This window comes from Phoca vitulina, unplaced genomic scaffold (assembly GCF_004348235.1).
Source record: "Phoca vitulina isolate PV1807 unplaced genomic scaffold, GSC_HSeal_1.0 scaffold43, whole genome shotgun sequence".
NCBI classification, from domain to species: domain Eukaryota; kingdom Metazoa; phylum Chordata; class Mammalia; order Carnivora; family Phocidae; genus Phoca; species Phoca vitulina.
The window spans coordinates 10,643,311-10,665,950 of NW_022589746.1; the positions used below are offsets into that span (position 1 = coordinate 10,643,311).

A 22,640-nucleotide genomic window follows, 5' to 3' on the forward strand; every position below is an offset into this window, starting at 1 on the left:
CAGCTGGTGATCTCAGGGTTGTGAGATCGAGCCCCGCGTCAGGCTCCAGGCTCAGCGGGGAGTCTGCTGGAGATTCTCTCTCCCTCTCCCTCTGCCCCCCACTTCTCTCTAAAAATAAATAAATAAATAAATAAATAAATAAATCTTTAAAAACAAAACCAAACCAAAAAAACTGAGGGCACTGTAAGAGGTGCCCGACCTCAACAGAACCTGAGACCCAGAAGAGCAAATGCCATATACTGCTTGATATCTGTGATATCCACTCTCTTTTTCTAGTAGAAAAATATAATTTTTTTGATAATATATAACCCAGGTAAAAACCTACATTCTCCAGCCTGTCCTGGCCTTAGACGTGGCCGTGTCCCCAAGCCCTGCCAGTGGGGTGTGAACAGAAGTACTGGGATCAAAGTCTGGATCGTGCCCTCTAGAGAAAGGGACCCGGTCTCACCCACCCCGGCCCTTCCTGGCGGCTGGAATGTGGCGGAGCAGGTGCGGGGAGCCGGTCAGGAGCACGAGGTAGAGCAAAGCAAGAAGAGAAAGGAAGCACTCCAGTTTGCTTACGCTCAGACCGTGACAGACACAAACGTCTATCTTGTGCAATACTGTGTCTTGTTTAGGCAGCTGGGCCTGCGTCCTGACAAATGCAATGGTTTAACCTAGAAAGGATGAGGCAGCGTGGCCCAAGGGAGACCGTGGCCGGTACCGATAATCCTCCATCATGCCCCCCACGCCCCAGCACTCGGCTGTGCTGCGTCCACGTCTTTGCTCCGGGGACAGACAGTAGCAGAAACATCCTCCTCCCTCCTCGTGACCTCACAACTCACCCAAATCCTGCCCAACCTGGGAGATCCCACACGCCCAGCCAGAAGTTTCGCACTTCTTCAGATATTATTAAGCTACAGCCCCAAAGGCAACATTTGATTGTTATAAATGTTTAATTTGGTTGTTATAGTAAATTTAAAAAATTCTAAGTGAGTTATCAATATTTAAAAATCGGGAGGTTTCATATAAAAATTCAGGTTTTAGCTTCTCAAAAAAAAAAAAAAATCAGAGGATCTGGCACCACTGGGCCCAGTACTTGGGACATTGGTTTGTTTTTATCTTCTAACCTGAGTTTAGAACAGAGCCTGCTACTCGTACGTATTTGTTGTGTGAATGAGGAAACAGTTTCCTTAAAGTCTACAGTATACTCCCCATCACATTCCCAGGCGCTTGGTAAGTGTTTGGCACTAAATCTGTGCTAAAATACATCCCCCAAATGCACCAGCCTTCAGGAACTTATGGATAGCTCATTTAATTCTCTTAACACACGTCTGTTCATTAATTCAGTCACATATTCATTCAACAAACAGCAACCGAACATCTAGGATATACCAGGCATTGTTCCAAGCATGCGGGACATGAACAGAATTGGCAAAGGTTCCTCCCCTTTGTGGAGTTTACATTCTAGTCGGAAGAGACAGATAAACAACAAATCTTTTAAATAAATTGTATCATAAGTTAGAAGGTAATACGTGCTTTTGAAAAAAGAAAAAGAGCAAAGGGAACGAGAGGCCCTGTGGAGGGGGTAGGCTGGGCAGCAGATGCCAGTATGAAACGGAATTTTCAAGGTAGGTCTTACCTGAAGCCAAAAATGAAGCAAGGGCTTGAAGGAGTTGAGGGAGAGGAGAGAGATGGTGCAAAGGCCCTGGGGTAGAAGCACCACGTGCTTGAAAGAGAGCAAGGCAGCTGGCTGGAGGAGGCCGGCCAGCCCAACACTGGCCGCACCATGTTCTGGAGCTCCTCGCTCATCAGCAAGCATCGTGGGAAGCAGGCCAACGATGACTTCAGGTGTTAAAGATAAGATAAACACTGGAATTTGGAGGATCAGAAATAAATAGCAGAGAATGCCAAAGGCGGACGGGAAGTACTCAGCATCATGCACCAATAACACCTAAGTTCCCTTTGGAAGCGGAGGTTCGAGGCGCACGAAGAACAAAGGCAGCCTCTGCGGCCGGCCTGGCTGGGAGTCTTGGCTGCATCGTCCACTTGTCGCTCATCCTTCCTGGACCCTCCCAGGCTCCCCTCCCTCCTGCACAACCGGGCTCATCACTTTGGAGTGGCCCACAACCAATTGCAAACATTCACCAGGAACACCGGCTTCAATCTCAACTTGCTCCCTAGCCTCCCTCCACCCCAGGGGAGCCCACATTTCTGTGACTTCATAAATCTGAACCACGGCCCACAGATACATTTAACCTGTAGCACACCTCTCGAGAGTTCTTTTTGCTTTAGAGCCCCCTGTCTTCTTGCCTGGACCTCCAGCCCCTTTTCCTCTCTGTAGCTTCCACAGACACACCATTTTCCTCTTTCAAGGACTTTTTAAAGAAGAAGAGGGGGAGTGTCTGCCTTCCATGAATCCTGGCACTCAAGGGCTTGGGGAACTGGTCAAAACCATATATATTCACACTGAACACATGCAGGCCAACTCCTGTCCAGCGAAGGGGTACCTCCTGGAAGCAATGGAACAATTCCCAACCATGCCCAGGGCAGATGGGACAGAAAGTGGGTCTTGCTCATGAGTGGCCTGGGAGGGGGCAGGAACCCTCTCCTAGCTGACACCTCACAGCTCTGAGTTTGTGAGAGTTTATTCTCCCTCTGTCCCCACAGATTTACAGCCCAATAGCAGAATTCCTTTTGAATTTGGGGTCCCAACTGGCTCTCTCCAAGTCTCAACTGCTCCTCCCCCCCAAAAGCAATGTGAAAGCAGCTCTATGAGGCTGCTTTTGCATTAAAAACCAGCCGCTGCGGCGCCTGGGTGGCTCAGTCGGTTAAGCGTCTGCCTTCAGCTCAGGTTATGATCCCGAGGTCCTGGGATTGAGTCCCACATGGGGCTCCCTGCTCAGCGGGGAGTTTGCTTCTCTCTCTGCCCTTCACCCCACTTGTGCTCTCTCTCTCCCTCAAATACATAAATAAAATCCTTAAAAACAAATAAATAAATAAATAAAAAGAAAAACCAGCTGCAGATAATGCCAAGAATGAAGAAGAAAATATCTCGCCTAGCACACTGTTTATCTCATGACCTTTTACTTTAAGTCCCTTAACTTTCTTTTGTGTGTGTCTGTGTGCGTCTGTGTGTGTGTGCGTCTATGTGTGTGTGTGTGTGCTTTTTTTTGTGGCTAAGCTCAGAATTCTGACCCACTTCCATGCACACAACCATATTTTCCAGAATACAGGGGCATCCAGCGGGCAATGAGCAGTCTCCTCCGAGAGCCAGCACAAAGAAGAGGCAGCCAGGTGAGCTCCCGGGCGTGGCATTTGCTCGCTGGCACTCCCTCGGACCAGACTGCTGGGGTGAACTGGAAAAGCAGGAGCACCCTGCTGGCCGGTGACACAGGCTGGGAGCACCTCATGCCACCTCCTGGGCTATCATTTCTAACTGGCCGACCAGCAGCCTTTCCTGTCCCCACTGGGTTAGAGTTCATGTTTTTCAGGAACGACATGGGGCAATTTACTATGGTGGAGATAAATAAAGGAAGTGATCATCAGCTAGGCTGTGAGCTACAGTGTCATCATCTGATTTAGAGAAAAGGAGGTAAAGGGTCATTCTCATGCCTTAAAGGACACGAGCAGAGAGGAGCATCTCCCAAGTCACTCTCTTGCAGGTTGGGACTGGCTTCAGGAACGAAATGACCTAGGCCCACACGTGCTGTTCACTTCAAAAGATTTAAAAATTCAGACATTAAAACCAAAGATTACTTTCTCTTATTCTTCTCTGTAAATATCTGCAAATCAGAAATAAGCTGATACAAATAAATATGCCTTTACATATAAGATAACACCTTATTTGTACTAAACCATTGAGAAGATAAATATGAAACTGGATAAGAATATTAGAAATAGTTTTATTGCATTTTCCCCCTATACTTGTAAGTACCATATGGGAGCACCTACCAGATGGCAGGTGCTCGTCTCTTAGCCCTAGAGGGATAGTCCAGGTTAAACATACCACAATAGTGTGGTTTAGATTTGATCAATCAGCAAGAATGCAGTTGCTACAGGAAAGGTTATTAAATAAATTACCACTCTGATGCATGTTTTAAATTACTTCAAGGTAAGTCTAGGCTACATTGAAAGCTATCAAGTCTCATTTTGGCCATAAAGTAATTATTTCTCATAGCATAATAGCATTTTTGTCCTGACACCAGAATGAAATGGCTGGGGACCTTTAGCACCAATGGCTCAGGCTTTGGGGCCATATACACCTGTAGGAGAATCCAACTTCCACCATTTATGAGTTGGGAGTGCTACGACATCTTTTTTTTTTTTTTTAAGATTTTATTTGTTTATTTGAGAGAGAGCACAAGCAGGTAGGGAGAGGGAGAGAGAAGCAGACTCCCCGATGAGCAGGGAGCCTGGCTCGGGACTCGATCCCAGGACCCTGGGCTCATGACCTGAGCCGAAGGCAGATGCTTAACCGACTGAGCCACCCAGGCGCCCCTATGACATCTTATATAACCTTCTCTGTGTACTTAATCTTCCTCTATTAAATAGGGGGAAAGAACACCTTTCCAGAAGAACTCGACTGAACTTAAATATATAAGAGAGATATATGTAAGGTAAAACATAAGGTAATAAATAGAAGTTCTATTACAGTTCCTGGCACGCAGTAGAAAAATCAAAGAAAACCAGCCCCTTCTCACATGAGGTGATTAGGGAAGTGAGGTTAATTGCCTCTGTCCCCCAGTGTTGATTTCTGTTACAGAGATCAGAGATGATTGATGTGGAGGGACTTGCTTCATTGCAGTTAGTTTTTGACAGACACTCTCAGTTATCCACCCAGCAACTACTTGCCCCCCATGCCCGCCATGTTTTCCTTGCCAGCAGGCGCTAACCTCACCAGAGACCTTCCCGTTCCCAGTGTCCCTTGCACTCAGGACTAGTTGGCTAGTTGGTAAGTGACCAAATCTTGGACAATGGGACCAAAAGGGGGAATACTATTGGGAGGACTCTGTGAGAGGTTTTCATCTCTAATACCAGGAGACATTCTGGAGAATATGTATGTGCCTTCTCATCGGCTGGACATGTGTCTTCATGCAAGACTTGAAATGCAACTGCCATCTTGCAACACGGGAGTCAAGCCTGAGAAACTCTTGGTGTGCCAAAGGGTGGAATGAGGCGGGATTCTTGTTGAGGCTGCCGAGGTGCCGAGTTTTACCCTACAACTATCCTCCTCTGAACTGCTGTTACCATATAAGATATAAGTGCCATTGTTTGGGACACTCCCAGGATTCTGTAAGATATTGCCTTATTGATATAGGGTTTCTCTGGCAACATAATGAACTCTTCAGCTATGTAATTCCTTCCAATGGCAAAAAGTAGTGATTCTGTATCACTAAAATAATAATAATAGAATTCTGTAAGATTTAACCATTTTTGAATATCTCCAAGATATTACATTCTTCTTTGATTAAAATGTAATTACTATTTAACTCTTTCTTGATGAGTCAACCGTATTTCAACGTACCTGCCCATAGCAATGCTTTGCTCCATTTCTCATTTGCTCTTATATACAAAATCAATTAAAAAAGAACTGCTTTATTTAACTTCCCTCTAACTTGTCTTTCTATCCTTTTAATTTTAGCTCACTGATGAAATAATTTACACTTATTTGTAAAATTAAAGTTTAGACTGGACACGGATCTCAAGGGGTCCCCCTGTGAGTAAACCGTATGCTGATTATAGTGAAGGTGCTACATGATTTCCAAACTGGCTACACAAAGACCATTTTCTTACTTTTTTTTTTTTCCTCCACTGTCTCCTAGATAAGAGCAAGGTGAGTTCTGGGCAGGTGAGGGATTATTGTAGCACTATATATCCTTTAATATAGCAAAAGAGCTATCATCATCATAATGACTATGAACAGAAAGCTTTCCTTCCCTGGTTAACTGGAATAACCCGCTAACCCTCACCAAAGCCTGAACAGATAGGGGGCATTTGAGCCTAGAGATCAAATGTGCAACCTCCAGGGTCAGACCACCTGGGTTCATATTCTGACTCCAACCACTAAATGCAGGATGGCAGCTTCTCCAGCTGCAAAGTGGGGTTGAGAACAGTAAGTAAGGAAAAGGCTGTGGATGCCTATAAAACATAGAGCACGATGCTTGGTGCTAACAAATGACCACACCATTATCTGCATGTTACAGATGAGGAAACAAGAGTCCAGAATAGGGGCGCCTGGGTGGCTCAGTCGTTAAGCGTCTGCCTTCGGCTCAGGTCATGATCCCAGGGTCCTGGGATCGAGCGCCACATCGGGCTCCCTGCTCTGCAGGAAGTCTGCTTCTCCCTCTCCCACTCCCCCTGCTTGTGTCCCCTCTCTCGCTGTATCTCTCTCTGTCAAATAAATAAATAAAATCTTAAAAAAAAAAAAAAAAAGAGCCCAGAATAGATAAGTAACCTGAGCAAGGGGTGGAGCAGGGACTCAGAACTAAGTGCATAGGATTCCCGAGTTCAAGCTCAAGCAGCACATGATAGTTGATGGTGAAATCAGGGCAAAGTCAGATCCTTGGGGCTTGGATAAGAATGATAGGATTTACTGCAGAAATGAAAGTTCATGCCTTTAAAATCATCTGACCCAGGGAATATACATGGAGGTGGTGTGGGGGGGTGGGGCAACTGGGGAGAAACTCCTTTATTTTTAAAGATTTTTTATTTATTTATTTGACAGAGAGAGACACAGCAAGAGGGAACACAGCAGGGGGAGTGGGAGAGAGAGAAGCAGGCTTCCCACTGAGCAGAGAGCCTGATGCGGGGCTCGATCCCAAGGCCCTGGGATCATGACCTGAGCCGAAGGCAGACGCTTAATGACTGAGCCACCCAGTCGTCCCTATGAGAAACTTCTAACTACTGACTGGAGTGTTTTAATGGTTATTGTATTACTCAGGTTTTCTGCTTTCTCCTGGAGTCAATTTTAGTAGCTCAGATTTTCTATTTTCCCCCCATTTTATCTGTTTGTCAAATGCAGATAGTCAGTGTTCTCTTCAGATGTTTTAAATTATTAATGGGTCATGGGGTGCCTGGGTGGCTCAGTCGGTTAGGCGTCCAACTCTTGGTGTCGGCTCAGGTTCTGATGTCAGGGTTGTGAGATCAAGCCCCATGTTGTGCTCCATGCTCAGCATGGAATCTGTTTGAGATTCTCTCCCTCTCCCTCTGCCCCTCCCCCCACCCCCTGCTCTCTCTCTCAAATGAATAAATAAATAAAAGCTTTCCAAAATAAATAAATAATTAATGGGTCTATAATTATAGTTTTCATTCCTAATATTAATTATTTGTGGGTTTTCTTCTTTCTTTCTGGGTTAACATTGTCAGAAATTTAGCTACTTCATCAATGATTTCCAAAGAATCAGCTTTTGGGCTAGTTTTTCCTCGCAACCTTATCTGATTAATTTCTGTACTTATTTTTATTATCTCATTACTTTCACCATCTTTAGAATTAAGATACCACTTCACTTCTAGCTTCCTGAGGACTGTTCCTTGTTTTCTATGTTTCGTGATTTTTCAGCAAATGTATTTAAGCAGAGAAAAGAGAGAAAGGAAATTTCAGTTCGGCATTACAAATATCTGATTCATAATCTTGTCTATGCCAAAAAAAGAAAAGAGCATTCATTCCCTTCACTTGTTTTATAGTCTGTGGATTGACCACCTGGAATATGGAGTTGAGAAATTCAAACACATAATTATTCTACCAAGACTCAGTTCAATTCAATTATGTGCTGGTTTTTAATGTAAGTTCTAAATTGTGGTTTTCAAAAGGCATTTCACATGCACATAAATGTGCTGATTTAGGATTCTGTTTTTTTTTTTTTTTCTTAATGAGATGATCCAATTAATATGCATCATAAAACACTTAGAAAATGAATCTGAGGTATCAGGGAGAAACTCACTTTTGTACACAATTATTTTGTCATCCTAAAACCATACGAGCATGTTAATTTTGTTATTTTGCTGTTGAGGTACTAAAATTTCCTGGAAATTATGCCTTCTAAATATAAGCCATCCAAAAAAAAAAAAAAAATTAAGCCATCCGTAAGCCACTAAGCTTTAATGTATACTTGAACATACTTCCCTTTTTTTTGCTGCAATAAGCTTGTAACAAAATACTATCCAGGAGTTATCTAATTCGATGAAGCATAATGAGTCAGAATAAATTTTAAAAATAACCTCATTTTCTTGCCTGCCAGTTGCCTGAAGCTCAGAGATACAAGGTCAGTCCTTGGGCATTATGAATCCATTTTATTTAATTTTCATAGATTTCCTAAGGACGGTCCATGACCAAGATGAATTGAGCCCAGCACTACTACTCAAAAGCAAAAGCTGTCCTCGAATACTTCTCAAGGAGCTTTTCTCCAATGCTCCCCGACCACAGGAATTGTAACAGTTTGACACGTTCCCGTGGACAGCGGCGATCACATTTTCGGTTTTGTACTAGACAATCTCTTCGACGCAGCGGACCAAAACAAAATTGGCTGTGTCCTTCCATAGTCTTGCCTGGCAGGCAGTCCATTTAAAGATGCTGAATGAGCCCCTCACGCTGCCAAAGTGGTTAGCAGGGGCCCGGCTGGCTTCTGCGCCTGCATGCTTACCACTCACCCGCTTTCTAGTTTCCCGCCCTGTCACGGACATCCCCCTCCTCTACGTGGAGTTTCCTCTGACTGTGGTTCCCAGGCCACCTGCACCGTAATGACTTGGTAGAGGAAGAGAGCGCCTGCCACAAGAAAACAGATTTCCAGATGCCACCAAGTCAGATTTTCTGAGAAGATTGCCCCACAAATCTCTATTTTTACCAAGCAGCCCAGCAGATCTTGATGCACATGGAAATCCGAGGCTCACATCAGATAAAACTGCCCTAAGACGGCTACAAATGACCTCCTAAAAGCCTGGCCTTGACCAGCTGCATATTCCCTACCGCAGAAGGAGCTCCTGCCTAGACCTCTAGGAAGTGGAGGTGTCCCCCCACACCTGTCCTCACCCTGCATCTCAACTATTAATTTTCTGTCTTTCCCGTTAACATACCTTTATGCCATAGGACATGACTGATGCTTCATCCGAGCGTTCGCCCTGTGTCTTCAAATGTCTTCCATACCCTTCCACCAGGACACCCAACTGTGATTTCTCACTCGGTACGTTCCACGGCTAAATGCATCTTTCCTACAAATATTGCTGGCTCCAAGGAAATCCAGCCCTTCATTTATTTGTACAACATTATTTATTAACGACAGTCTGTGCTAGGAGCTAGTGATACAATGGTGACCTAAGAGACAGATCATATCCGATCTTACAACACGAACATTCTGCTAGGGGCAGGGTGAGGCAGAGACGTGTGGGAACTGCTACAAAGACAAAATACAGGAAACAGAGACAGTTATACACTTTTTTTTTTTTTTTTTTGCAAAACAATACCTCAGAAACAACCACGTGTCTTCCTCAGTGCAAAGGGAGGCAGTGTTTTGCCCCATTATCGGTCATGTCAACTTTGATCTCTTGTTTTAAATCATGTCTGCCAGGCTTCTTCCCTGCAAAGATACTAATTTTTCCTTCATAATTACAAAGTATCTTTAGGGAGTTACTTCGAGAATCTGCGAATACACCTCGGCCCACTAACTGTAGCATCCAAGATGATTCTTGCCTGAACAATGATTAGTATGGCGTCTGAGAATGGCAAATTTTCTATTTCCATCCTCCCTTTGACATTTCTTAGTTTAGGTGGCATTTTTGGTTGAAGGTTGTTTAGTTTTTGTACAAAGTGTTTACATTTCAGCCTCTTAAATGGTTCCATCTCTTCTTTACGGGATCTGGGTTTTAAAGGTCCTCAAACCCACTAATGCCAAAGAAACTTCCTAAAATATGTCCACCTATCTTTTCTTCCAGTACTTTTACAGTTGGATATTTCTGAATAAATACATTTGATCTGTGTGGAATTAGTTTTTTGTAAGGAGTAAGACAAGGCTACAGTTTCCTTTTACCACTAGGCGGAATGGCCCTGAAACTCCTCGATTGCACTTAGCTTCTTATTTAACTCACAACTTTGCCCCATAAGGTGATCTGGCCAAACTAGGCACTTAGTACATATTTATTAAATTAAACTGGTCTCTGCCAATTACACCTCAATAAAGCTGAAAGGGGGAAAAAAAAGGTCTAGCAGCAATGGATAAAATCATAGAGGAGAGGAACTGGCCCTCCACAGGATAGGAGGCAATTGTGGATAAGGTACCCCAGATCTGGACTGAGTGGTGAAATGACTGAAGAAGGATAAATAGTTATTGAGGGAGATTCTGAGGAAAAGACATAGACCTTGGAAGTTAAGCGGACATACTGAGGTCTGGGACAAAAGCAGGCAAAGATACTGTCAATGCTGGCGCTGGAACGGCAGATGGTGGTGCTTCTGACTCGCACAGAGGAAACTGAGTGAACGGTACCAACATCTAATCAATTGCACAACCCCCTGCCAAAACCGGGCAATAGCCCCCCTGTGTCTGCCGCCTCCCTGAAGTCCACAGCCAATCTGCCACTGCACACACACACACACACACACACGCACACACACGCTCATGAAGAAATGTCAGACCCACCCACATGGAGAGAGTTTCCATAAAACAACTGGCTATCGCTCTTAAAAAGTGTCAAGATGATGAAAGACAGAGAAAGACTGAGGCACGGTTTCAAATCAAAAGAGAACTCGGAGAAAAGACACCTAAATGCCAGGCACAATCCTGCAGGGGATCCTGGACCAGAAGGATGCTGGGGAAATGTGAATAAGACCTGTGCATTAGACAGTAACAATGTAACAGTATTACTTTCCTGATTTTGATAACTACTGTGATTATGTAAGCTGTTAATATTTGGGGAAAGGGGGGGTAAAAGGTATACAGAAATTCCATGTACTATTTTTGCAATTTTTTGGAAGTCTGACATGATTTAATTTTTTTAAAGTCTGACATTATTTTAAAGCATTGTTTTTAATGCTCAGTTAGTACCTTAAAATTAGTACCTTAAAAATCCCTCAGAAAGGAAAAGGACAACAAAAGGAAAAGAGTTCCTATCCCTTGTGACAGTTATAACATCTATCGCTTCTAAAGCATAGGGAGCATTTGCAGAAAAATAAGAAAGAGATAGAGTTGAATAAAAACAGGCAAATGGAATGAACAAGTCACAAGAGAAACATAAACAACTAAGTAATATGAAAAATGCTTCATTTTTCTAATAATTAAGAAACCACAAATTGGAACAAGACATCTTCATTTATTTGATTGATAAAATTTGCACGATTGATCATACTAAACATTGATGAGGACTGGAAGAAAAATTAGCAATTTTTTAAATAATATGCATTCCTGTTGACCAAGCAATTCCAATTCTAAGATGTCCCCTTAGGCCATATTAATATAACACACACACACACACACACACACACACACACACACACACACACACCTCCCTCCCTCTCTCTCTCTCATCTCAGCATGGTTTAAAAATATGAAAATTTAGGAAGTAAAAATATCCACCAAAAGGGTGTTACTTAAAATAAAGAATATCTCTAGCTGATGAAGCCATTAGAAAGGACTCACACCTACAAGCACTGAACCAGGAAGATGTCCAAGTTCTAGCATTATTAAGTGGGAAAAGAAGCCAGTTGTAAACTAACACATAAAGTATGACTCCATCCTTGTGATGCTCATACATATGCAGTTAATGTATATTGGCATTTGCAAGAAAAAAGTCTGAACAACACACACTGAATTTTTCCCAGCTGTTCTCTCAAGGATGGGATCATGAAGGCCTTTCACGTTCAATTCATTCATTTCTGTACAGTTTGTTACCAAGAGGTATCACTTCATAATCAGATAAATTATACTTTCGTGACATCTATCAATTTTGAATAGGTAGCTCCAGATTTTAATCCTGGCCCTGCCAGGTTCCAGATATGTGAATTTGGGTAAATTACTCTCTGAGTCTGTTCCTCCAGTCCAAACAGAGCTTAATTGTGCCCTTCTTCCTTCACAATATTTTTAAGGTAGTGGGTAGCTGTAGTAGTTTACTCAGGGGCTTTCTAAACCCAGAGGAGCTGCCCTGGCCTGATGGCCGAGCTGAGTGCCGGGAAGAGCACGGAACTGGCTACAGGCCTTTAGAAACACAGAGAAATCCGCTGCATAAACCCTTCAGTGTCACTTCTGCCGAATTCAAGGCCCCAGGTGCTCCCCCTTGCTCCCTTCTGCCTTTTGGTGACAAACCAGTTGGCTTTGCCTGCCTCTTCCTTAATTCTCTGTTTCTGGACCAGATGCTGTGTGTCCCGAGCGTGGGTCTAACACTTGTTTGCATCAGGTTAGTCCCCGGCTCAACAAGGCACACTGGTAACCTAGTGCCTACCAGCAGAGGTCTAAATACCCTTCCTTGGAGGCCCTTCAGTGCCAGAGACCTGACCGCTTTTCTTGGACACGAAGAGACTTTGTATCCCATTGCTCCCCACCGTATGTCTCCCCGCTACTTCCCTCTTTGATCAAACCCTCTTTGCTCCATCCCAACATCTGCCATTCAGGATGTGCGATGTTCCGTCTAAATATTCCCACCAATCCTGTGGTTTTCTGATTCCCTCCATCCAAAAAGTGGTATTAATAAGAAAATGAAACACAGTATATACTGCCATTATAAAAACTCCAAGATGGCCTTACTGTATACGTTATTACTTAAAAGTAGAAATACAAATCTGAATATGAAATCAGATCTAGCTCTTTAGGCTTCTTTTCTCTCAAAGTGTGGTTTATTGACCATCCGCACATCAGAATCCTCTGCAAAGCTTGTTAAAATGAAGGTTCCCGGCCCCACCCAAACTTACTGAATTATGTCAGTGGGATGGAGGCCATTTTGGTTTTTGGAGACTAGTTAAAGACGCATCACCCCAGTTATTTAACTAAGTCTTTCAATAACGTTATACTTGGCAACAGAAAAATAACTTTTATGTGATAAGAATGTGATAGCCATCTACATGTCTTTAAACCTGTATTTTAATCTCATGGATTTGATAGCCATCTACATGTCTTTAAACCTGTATTTTAATCTCATGGCTTTTCCATTAATTGGAAAAACAAAGTTCTGCACCCACTAATGATTCCAAGTGATTTTCATCTTTTTTGTTTTGTTTTGTTTGCTGAAAGTACTATCTTGATTCAGTGAGCCGTTTCTCTGACCCATTTTTACAAAAAAGAGCTGATTTCAGGCCTCTCTCTTCTAATTTTGTTCCACCCATCCTGTCTATTTGTTTCTATTAAAGAAAACTTATCTTGTGGAACAGTTCATAAACCAGCCTTTCAAGGACAAAACAGACTGGAAAAAGAACCTGAGTCAACCTATCAGAAGATTGAAGCATGAACCCACAGACATAAAGTCCTCTCTACATCTCTTCTTCGTGGTTGAAATGCACATTTCCGGTGTTAAAAGCTATGGCTCTAGCAACAGGGTGAATAAAATCACACGGTCCTTAGATGAGCTGAATGTAACCATAAATGCGATTACTGATTCTAGTTTTCTTTCTGCCTTTAACTAAAAGGTGCAGAGCTGGTTGTTGCCCCAGCCATTGACGTCTGAAATGCTATGCTCATAAGCGACCCACACTGCAGCTGCTTTCTGAGCACCTGCAAAGGAAAGCAGACAGGCAATGTTCACCCTGGGCCAGGAAGGGTTAATAATGAGTCATCACCGGCCTCCTGTTTCCAAATGACCCAGAGGGTCATCAAGTCAAACAATCAAAATGAATAATTCCTGATGGGTCCCTGAACAGTTATCTCTTTTTTTTTTTTAAGATTTTTTTATTGTTATGTTAATCCGCATACATCATTAGTTTTAGATGTAGTGTTCCGTGATTCATTGTTTGTGCATAACACCCAGTGCTCCATGCAGAACGTGCCCTCCTCAATACCCATCACCAGGCTAACCCATCCTCCCACCCCCCTCCCCTCTAGAACCCTCAGTTTGTTTTTCAGAGTCCATCATCTCTCATAGTTCCTCTACCCCTCCGATTTCCCCCCCTTCATTCTTCCCCCCCTGCTATCTTCTTCTTCTTTTTTTTTTTTCTTAAAATATTGCATTATTTGTTTCAGAGGTACAGATCTGAGATTCAACAGTCTTGCACAATTCACAGCGCTTACCAGACCCCATACCCTCCCCAGTGTCTATCACCCAGTCACCCCCTCCCCCCCCCCCCCCCCCCCACTCCAGCAACCCTCAGTTTGTTTCCTGAGATTAAGAATTCCTCATATCAGTGAGGTCATATGATACATGTCTTTCTCTGAACAGTTATCTCTTGTATGATCCTGAGTTGATTCTCTGGTTCAGTTACTATGATACCACTAAGCAAAAGTATAGCAAAGGTTTTAAAAAACAAAACACCAAATCCACCGGAACTCAAATTCTTTCATCCTTAATAAGGGTTTTTTTTTGTTTGTTTGTTTTTTTAATTTAGAAAAACGTTTGTCTCTGGTGCTCTTTCGCTCCCTGGGAGAACAAGGCCACGGGGCATCTCGTTCAACCTCCTGACTTGCTTGGCATCTTAGGGGCGGTGGTGATAACCCCAGGCTACTGAAAGAGGGACTGATGAGCTAGCTTGGCCCACGAGGGCAGGAGGTGTGGTGAGAAAAAAAGTGCTTGCCAGCCGGCTCCTCCCAACCCACAAGTAGGCTCCCGGAGATCAATCCGAGGTAGGAAGCCTTCCAGGCTCACCACGGCCACAGGTGGAGACCCGTGGCCGTCCCACCTTTTTTTCTTTATTTATTTTAATTTTTTTTATTTTTTTAAAGATTTTATTTATTTGACAGAGAGACACAGCGAGAGAGGGAACACAAGCAGGGGGAGTGGGAGAGGGAGAAGCAGGCTTCTGCCGAGCAGGGAGCCTGATGTGGGGCTAGATCCCAGGACCCTGGGATCATGACCTGAGCCAAAGGCAGACACTTAACGACTGAGCCACCCAGGCGCCCCACCTTTTTTTCTTTAAATCAGGTTTAAACTCACAAAACCCTAAAAACAGTTCCTTTAAAAAGAATTGAACTTTAGGGATGCCTGGGTGGCTCAGCGTCTGGCTTTGGCTCAGGTCATGATCTCAGGGTCCTGGGATCGAGCCCTGCATCGGGCTCCCTGCTCAGCAGGGAGCCTGCTTCTCCCTCTCCCTCTGCCTCCCTGTCTGCCTGCTTGTGATCTCTCTCTGTCAAATAAATAAATAAAATCTTTAAAAAAAATAAAAGGAATTGAACTTTGGTTAAATAAATGTATAATTGATATAAAAATTAAATCAAAGGATGCAGACAATATTTTTAAAGAGATTTAAAAATTTTCCTCAACTAAATAGTGCCCATTAACTTTTTACAAGACCAAGGAAAGCTTTTGCCTCCTTAGAAAAAAGCAATACCAGTTACAGATTTCTGGAAGCTATTTATAAGAACGAAGAATTACAAGAACTAATGTAATGCTAAAATATTGAAATCAGTGATGATGTATTCCATCCTAAAGAAGCCCTGGCGGAATTACGGATTTTTTACTCTTTGTTGCTCTGGCAGTCTTCCCACCTATAATTAAAATGTGGCCTCTTAAAATTAAACATAATTACCTCAACACGACAAAAAATAGCTAAAATTATTTTGCCATTACTCTCTAAAATATTCTGAATACACATGGTTGTTGTTTTAAAGATTTATTTATTTATTTTAGAGAGAGCCAGTGAGCGGGGAGGAGGAACAGAGAAAATCTCAAGCAGACTCTGGCTGAGCACGGAGCGTGACGCGGGGCTCGATCCCATGACCCCAAGATCATGACCTGAGCCAAAATCAAGAGCTGGACACTTAACCAACTGAGCCACCCAGATGCCCCCTGAATAACAATGGCTATGAAATGTCATCATAACTCCACTGCGGCTCAGGAATGGAAGACATATGAGACTCTGGGGGTGTAGAGATGGGCATAGGTGGTGGATGGTGTTTTCCAGAATGCTGATATCTTCCCAATAATACAATATACACATACTCATTAGTAACATCTCTCCTCCTCATACCCAGTGACTCCTTACATATACTGTGTCTCCTTAACATAATGTATGATATAGTATTTATTATATAATGTATAGAGATGTATATAATACACGTCATATATAGTATATACACTGTATAAACCCTATATACCCTATATTATACAAATACACAGTATTACATTATATAAATAATATATAATGGATACATTATAGTGTTATGCATTCATTAGGGAGACGTATCCTCTCTGCCTCCAGCAAAGAATCACTGAGTATAAGGAGATGTAACAAATGGATATTCCCTGCATATGTCACCTGTCAGAAACAAAAAAAAGCCTGTTTTTCAAGCACATGTGAAAACGCACATTGGAACACCTCTCAATAAAGAACTTCATGAAAAGGGGCGCCTGGGTGGCTCAGTTGTTAAGCGTCTGCCTTCGGCTCAGGTCATGATCCCAGGGTCCTGGGATCGAGCCCCGCATCGGGCTCCCTGCTCAGCGGGAAGCCTGCTTCTCCCTCTCCCACTCCCCCTGCTTGTGTTCCCTCTCTCGCTGTGTCTCTCTCTGTCAAATAAATAAATATATAAATAAAATCTTTAAAAAAAATAAAATAAAATAAAGAACTTCATGAAAAATCACGATTCCCCAAAGACCAAAACATCTAGGAAAACTAGCAAAAATTCTGTACAACAATCTAGGTATTCATTCTATATTGGAGATGGCCAATTCCACAATGGAAATGACTGTCACCCTGAATCTCCAGGGGACCCGCACCCATGTTTCCTGCCCCAAGTAGCATGCCGAGCACCGTGCATGCAGGATAGCAGACAGCCCTGTATACACGTTATGAAAGCAAGCCCTGGGGTCGTTGTCTGCCTTTCACTCCCAGCTATGACCCTGAGCCTCTTTGTACTCAATTTTTTACTCTGCAAAATGATACCTATTGCATAAGGTTGTTTTATGAATTAATAATAACAACACATACAGCACTTAACGTCATGTCAGAAACTTCTAAACACTTTTCATTTACACCTACTTTATTCATTTAACCCTGCTCCAAACCTTATGAGACAGAAATGAGTATCTCAATTGAAAAATGAAGAAACCAAGGCTCAGAGAAATTAGTAACTTGCCCAAGGACACACAGCTCGTCAATGGCAAAGAATCCATGTTTCTAACCATGCCACCATCCTTGAGATGACATGTGTTAAGGTTTTGTACAGTGCCTGGTACTTTATTTATTAATAAATATCTGGCCAGTGTTTGCAAGATTCTGAGGTTACACCAGGGCTCAGCAGGAAAGGATGCTGTGATCAACTGGAGGGGGAACAAGTGAGGTCATGGTCATGGTCAGGTGCACTGACCCTCATCCACATATGACATCGGTCTGACTGCCTGACATTCTCCCTTGTCCATTCGGTGTCATTGGGATGCTACGTCAGGCCATCATTATCTGCCACTAGATTCTACCCCAATTCCCTTCTTCTACAAATCCACTCAAGTGCCAAATAGCCAGGTGCCAAATACTCTTCTAAAAGGACGCTTTTGTCACTTACTCCTTTCAATGAACCGACCTTGAATTGGCCACCTCGTCTAATCAAAATGCCACACCCTGGCTTTCGAGGGCCTTAATAAGACATGGAAAGAACATTCCTTTAACTCAGGTTCAAGTGATCAATGCCTACTTACCAAACAAATCCTTAATAAGAATAGTTATGCTTAGGGGCGCCTAGGTGGCTCAGCCATTAAGCGTCTGCCTTTGGCTCAGGTCATGTTCCCAGGGTCTTGGGATTGAGTCCCGGGATCGAACCCCGCATAGGGCTCCCTGCTCAGCAGGAAGCCTGCTTCTCCCTCTCATACTCCCCTTGCTTGTGTTCCCTCTCTCGCGGTCTCTCTCTGTCAAGTAAATAAATAAAATCTTAAAAAAAAAAAAGAATGATCATGCTTCATTACATAGAGAACAGCAGTGTTGATGTTACTTCAAAACCACAGTGATAAACAATGTTTTATTTTACATATTTATTTTGAACATAGCCCAATAGAAAAAAATTTTAAATGTTGAAGGATCTCATCTGACTTTTGTTCAGAATGAAACAAGCTTGACTGAAAGACGTAAAGGGAAGGACAAAGAGAAAATGTCATTATTAATGTGCACTCTAATGTTAATATCCAGGTAAATTTCAGACAGCTTTCTAATCTTTCACTCTGAAACTAGATCATGAACCACAGGGTAAACTTCTAAGGATTGGGGATGGAAAGTCACCCTATTTAAAAAAAAAAAAAAGAAAGGTATAATACCCTTAATATTCAAGATCAGAGAATACACCCATTTCCAAGAATACCTTGAGAGGCTAACCAGAGCAAATCAAAACATACGAATTATTTGTACTTATATCCAGGGGCTGCTTTTAATAAATCTAAGTTACTAAGTAACCAGCAGTCTGAATTAATATCTCTAAGGCAATCACATCAATGGACAAACATAACATGGATTTAATTTAAAATTTAAAAAATCAAACAACATGGGTTTTGAAGACTTAGCAATTTGCCAAATGTTTAATTGGCTCTTCTACTTAGCATGAGGAGATACAGGAATGTACCAGAAGTTCACCTGATTTGCTTAGAAATGCAAATCATTTCTGACAAAAGCCACATCCAGATGTAGCCACATCCAGATTATTCCTGAGTTGAACATTCTGATGTCAACTCAGGATTTCTGAATGGCCACTCACATGTCCAACTGGACAATTCACAATTTCAGATAGCTGGGATGAGCAAGTCAACAGGTACCAATACATTGCTGTTTGCTTGCTTTTGTTTTGTTTTGGAGGGATTCTTACTGTTCCTTTGGTTGAGGAAGTCAGTCTTAGTTGAGTGTATCAACTGGGCTTCAATTGGATGAAATGATTGCTAATTCATACCAAGTTATGGCTAAAAATCATCCATACTAGAAGAGGTGATAGAGTTAAATTGGGAAGATAAACATTTTAGAATTGCTATTCATGTAACAAATATTTATTGAGCAGCTGTAATCCATTAGCCTAAGGGACCAAAAACTCACTCACATATTCTCAAGGATGACCATGAGTCATTTCTCATAGTTTCAACCCAAGTTACTTACAAATCCCTCACAGTGCTGAGAAAAAAATGCTAGCTTTGGACACAATCATAAACCCAGCAGATTAAAATGTAGTCTAACTGGTAAACGTATCCTTCCAGGTAGGCAGCTGGGATTCCTGGGCACCTCTCACATTCCTCCTGCCCCCCCATATTTTGAGCAAGAAGTACCAGGCTTTTCTTCTCTGTAAAAGGCAACCTCACTTCCGGGATTGTACCTGTAAGTAGGCTTGGGAAGGGTCCTTAAAGGAGGAATATGAACCAAGCTGTGTTAAGTCCTATGTGCCGAAAGTAAAAAGAGGTAGCTATTACTAACAATTCCCTAACTATTTTTATCTGTCTTTTCAGGAGCCAACCCCAGAGACATTCTCCTCTCCAGGAGAAACCTGTCTGGGGAAGATACCCTGGGGCTATGATTCTGCCATTTCTTCCTCCAAGCCTCTCACCGGTAATGGGTCCTACCAAAAGACCCAAGAGTAGGCAAGAAACTGGCCCCCGGAAGTTGGCAATATGAATAAAGGGCTAGGATTCTCTGCCTGATCATTTAAATGGTGCTTATTTCACGAAAGAATATAAGAAAGCACATTTCTTCTTAAAATTCCCAAGAACCAGCTCATACAGAAATGACAGCTGAAGCATATGCAAAAACAGATTCCTGAGGGGCAAACTATTTGCTGTCTATATGCTTGGACAGAAAACAAGCAGCCCGTTCATTTTCTAGGTAGATTCCAGTAACATTTCATGTCTTTGAATGAAGATGCTGCAATGGAGAAAATGGGAAACAAGAGGAGCGTCTTTCTCAAAGGCACTAACCTGAATTAGAAAGAAACAGAAATATTTAGACGGTAGCTACACAATGCCTACAAGACTGCCAACCGAAAGGAGGTCTGGAAAGAAACAGAACACAGTGGCTTAATCTCTGTGTAAAACCACCATAGAAAAAGTAATTCTTCCCCTCCCCCTCACCCCCGACCCCCAATCTTGGAACAGGAAATCAAACATCCAGGTGTAATTTAACTGCTGGAACAAATCTGCCATATTGACCTTGACAGGGCCTTGAATCATGAGATCGTAAATCCGCACCCTAGATAGCCACGATCATTTTGGACACCCCTAAAACCCAGGACTTCGTTTCATTCTCAGTGATTAGCAGGATGTTTGGAAAGCAGGGTGCTCGCTGGGGCTTACTTTGAAAGATGTCTGTTGTACTTACATAAAACACTGATTTCCAGAAAGCCAGCCCTCCCCCCACGCCAACCAAACACAAGACTTTCTCCAATCCTCTCGATCAGGTTCTGTTTCCTAAACAACTTATTACTTATACAACTTTAATTTTTTTTTCTTTTCAGTAATTAGAGCACCTTAGGCTCTTGGATCCGCAGCGGGGGTTGTTTTAGAGAGTTTTGGAAAATTATGTCTCAGCCACATTCCACTTCCTTTGTGGACTTCATTAAAAGGCTTTGGTTAAGGCTTCAATGATCCAGGTGAGGGGACGTGTCTTAGAGTCGCTGAGAGAAGGCACAAAATCAAACACCATCTAGAAAGGCGCGCCGCTCGTCCTACAGGGGTGAGGGTCCGTTTGTGCAGCGCGCCCCAGAAGCAGAGCGGCGGTCCTTCGGGACGCCGGACCCTCCCCCAGGCTGCATCCCCAGTGGGAATCAGAAGCACACTCGCAGAGGTCGCCGCCGGAGTCCCGCCCCGCCACCGGCAGCCACGGCTTCCTGCCTTCCCCATCAAGGTGAACGCAACCCCTAGGGGCCGGCGGGGGCCGCGCCCCGGCAGCGCGGCGGAGGCGGCCGCTCGCAGGACCGCCAGGAAGGAAGTGAGCCCCGGCAGCGCGCCTTTTCTCCCCGCCGAGCAAAGCCCGGGACCGGACGCCGCGGGCGGGAAAGGGGCCCGCGGGCACCTGCCCCCCCCCCCGCCCCCGCCGGCGTGCACCCTCGCCCCGGGCCGGAGCGGGCTCACACTCACGCACGCGCGCGTCCACTCACCAGCAGCCCCCGGTGTCCGGAGCCCGCGTGGGACGGCGGCTGTCCCCGCGCCTGCCGTGTGGCCTTGGCATCCGTCTGGCCGCTGCAGCCCGGGCCGCAGTGGCTTTTGCTGGAAGGGCCTGCAGCCGGGTGATGTGCCCCCCCCCCGAACCCCCGCCCCGCCCCGGTGAGGAGCGCCCGCTCGCCGGCCTTGGCCGTGCGGTCCCCGCTTCTCCGCCGCGCCCCGCTCTCCTCTTCCGCCGCCGCCCCTCGGCGGCCACGCTGCCCAGAAGCCGCACCGAGCAGGTCCCTGTGGAACCCACGCGCAGGCCGGCCCCGCCGCCGCCGCGCTGGTCCCGGCCTCCCCGGCCCCGGGGCCCTGGGCGCCGCCTCCGCCCCTGCCTCCGCCCCTCCTCCGCGGCGGCGGCTCCCGCATTCTGCAGAGAAAGCTCGCGGGTGGCAGGCAGCGAGTCCCCGCGGCGGGCCTAGGGCGCCAGGGAAACCACCCGCAGCCACTTTCTCCAACGAAACGCTGCGCGTCACCTCCCCAGCCCGAACCCCTGGGACTCTTGTGCGCCACCATGGGCTTCACCCAGGCGGCCCCGAGAGGGTGCCCTTTGAACGCTGCGGTGTACGCGCGCCCCGTGCAGCTGGACGTGGCCGTGACCCTCGCACGGGAGTCCGAGGAAGGCTGGCGCGTGGGTGGAAACCCCACTTAGTCCTCGTGTTAGGAATTCGCCTGGAGGGTCATCCATAACTCACCCCCACCGTGAAACGCGTTAGTCCTCTTCCTTCCCCCCCACCCTCCGGGTAACGCGGACGAGTCAGCTACCTTCTGGTATCGTGTTATTATCCTGTGGCGCGTTTTTTAGTATGGTCCTGGCACTGTGTCCGGCACGATCAGCGTGAAATCTTCTTTCATCCTCTCCACAGCCTTATGAAAAGTGCTCTCACGTTTCCCGTGATTGCGACCCAGAGAAGTAATTTGTCTCTGGTTACCCACTTAGAAAGTAGTACGAGTTAAGATTTAAATTCTGATCTGACGTCACTACATGGTATTTCTTTCTGTCGCCCCGGCAGATTCTATGAATTTATAAACATTTTACAAACACTGCTTCTGCTGGAAGAAACACAGACACTGTTCTACTTTTCCCGAATTTGGGAAGGAGGTTATTTCCAGGAGAAGTGATTGCAGAGACATGTAGTGAAACATTGGCTTTTCCTAGTCTGCTTTTCCTGGGGAGACCAAATTTCCAGCCCTGCCTCTGGCCCCAGCTGAGCTTCTGAGCCTCAGGCATGCCCCCACCTTCTTAGGCCTCATCTCCCTGTTTCGGTTTTGAAAATGAAGAGGTTTGACTCTTGGAGGCGGCCTGCAGCCCTGATTTTTGAAAAGCGATGGGGTCATTGTTTTTCTCATTTTGAATTTAGTTCCAAATTTTAAAATCAGGAAATTTCACAAAAACGCAGACTCTTGGTGGGTTCTGAGAAGTTGAAAGAATTGGCAACGTTTGG

The 22,640-nt window shown here is 44.5% G+C and overlaps 1 protein-coding gene across 3 annotated transcripts in view; it reads right to left on the reverse strand.

Annotated features, from left to right (window-relative positions):
* STAMBPL1 (STAM binding protein like 1) overlaps positions 1–22,131 on the reverse strand; it is a 48,791-nt gene extending 26,660 nt beyond the window's left edge. Inside the window, exon 1 of one of the 3 annotated variants that reach the window (XM_032430339.1) lies at positions 21,961–22,131. The gene's annotated coding sequence lies outside the window, so the exon portion shown is untranslated. Of the gene's footprint in view, positions 1–21,149; positions 21,286–21,890 lie in introns of those variants that run through there. The other 2 variants (XM_032430341.1, XM_032430340.1) reach the window with 2 other exon arrangements.
* Between the last annotated feature and the right edge of the window lie 509 nt (positions 22,132–22,640).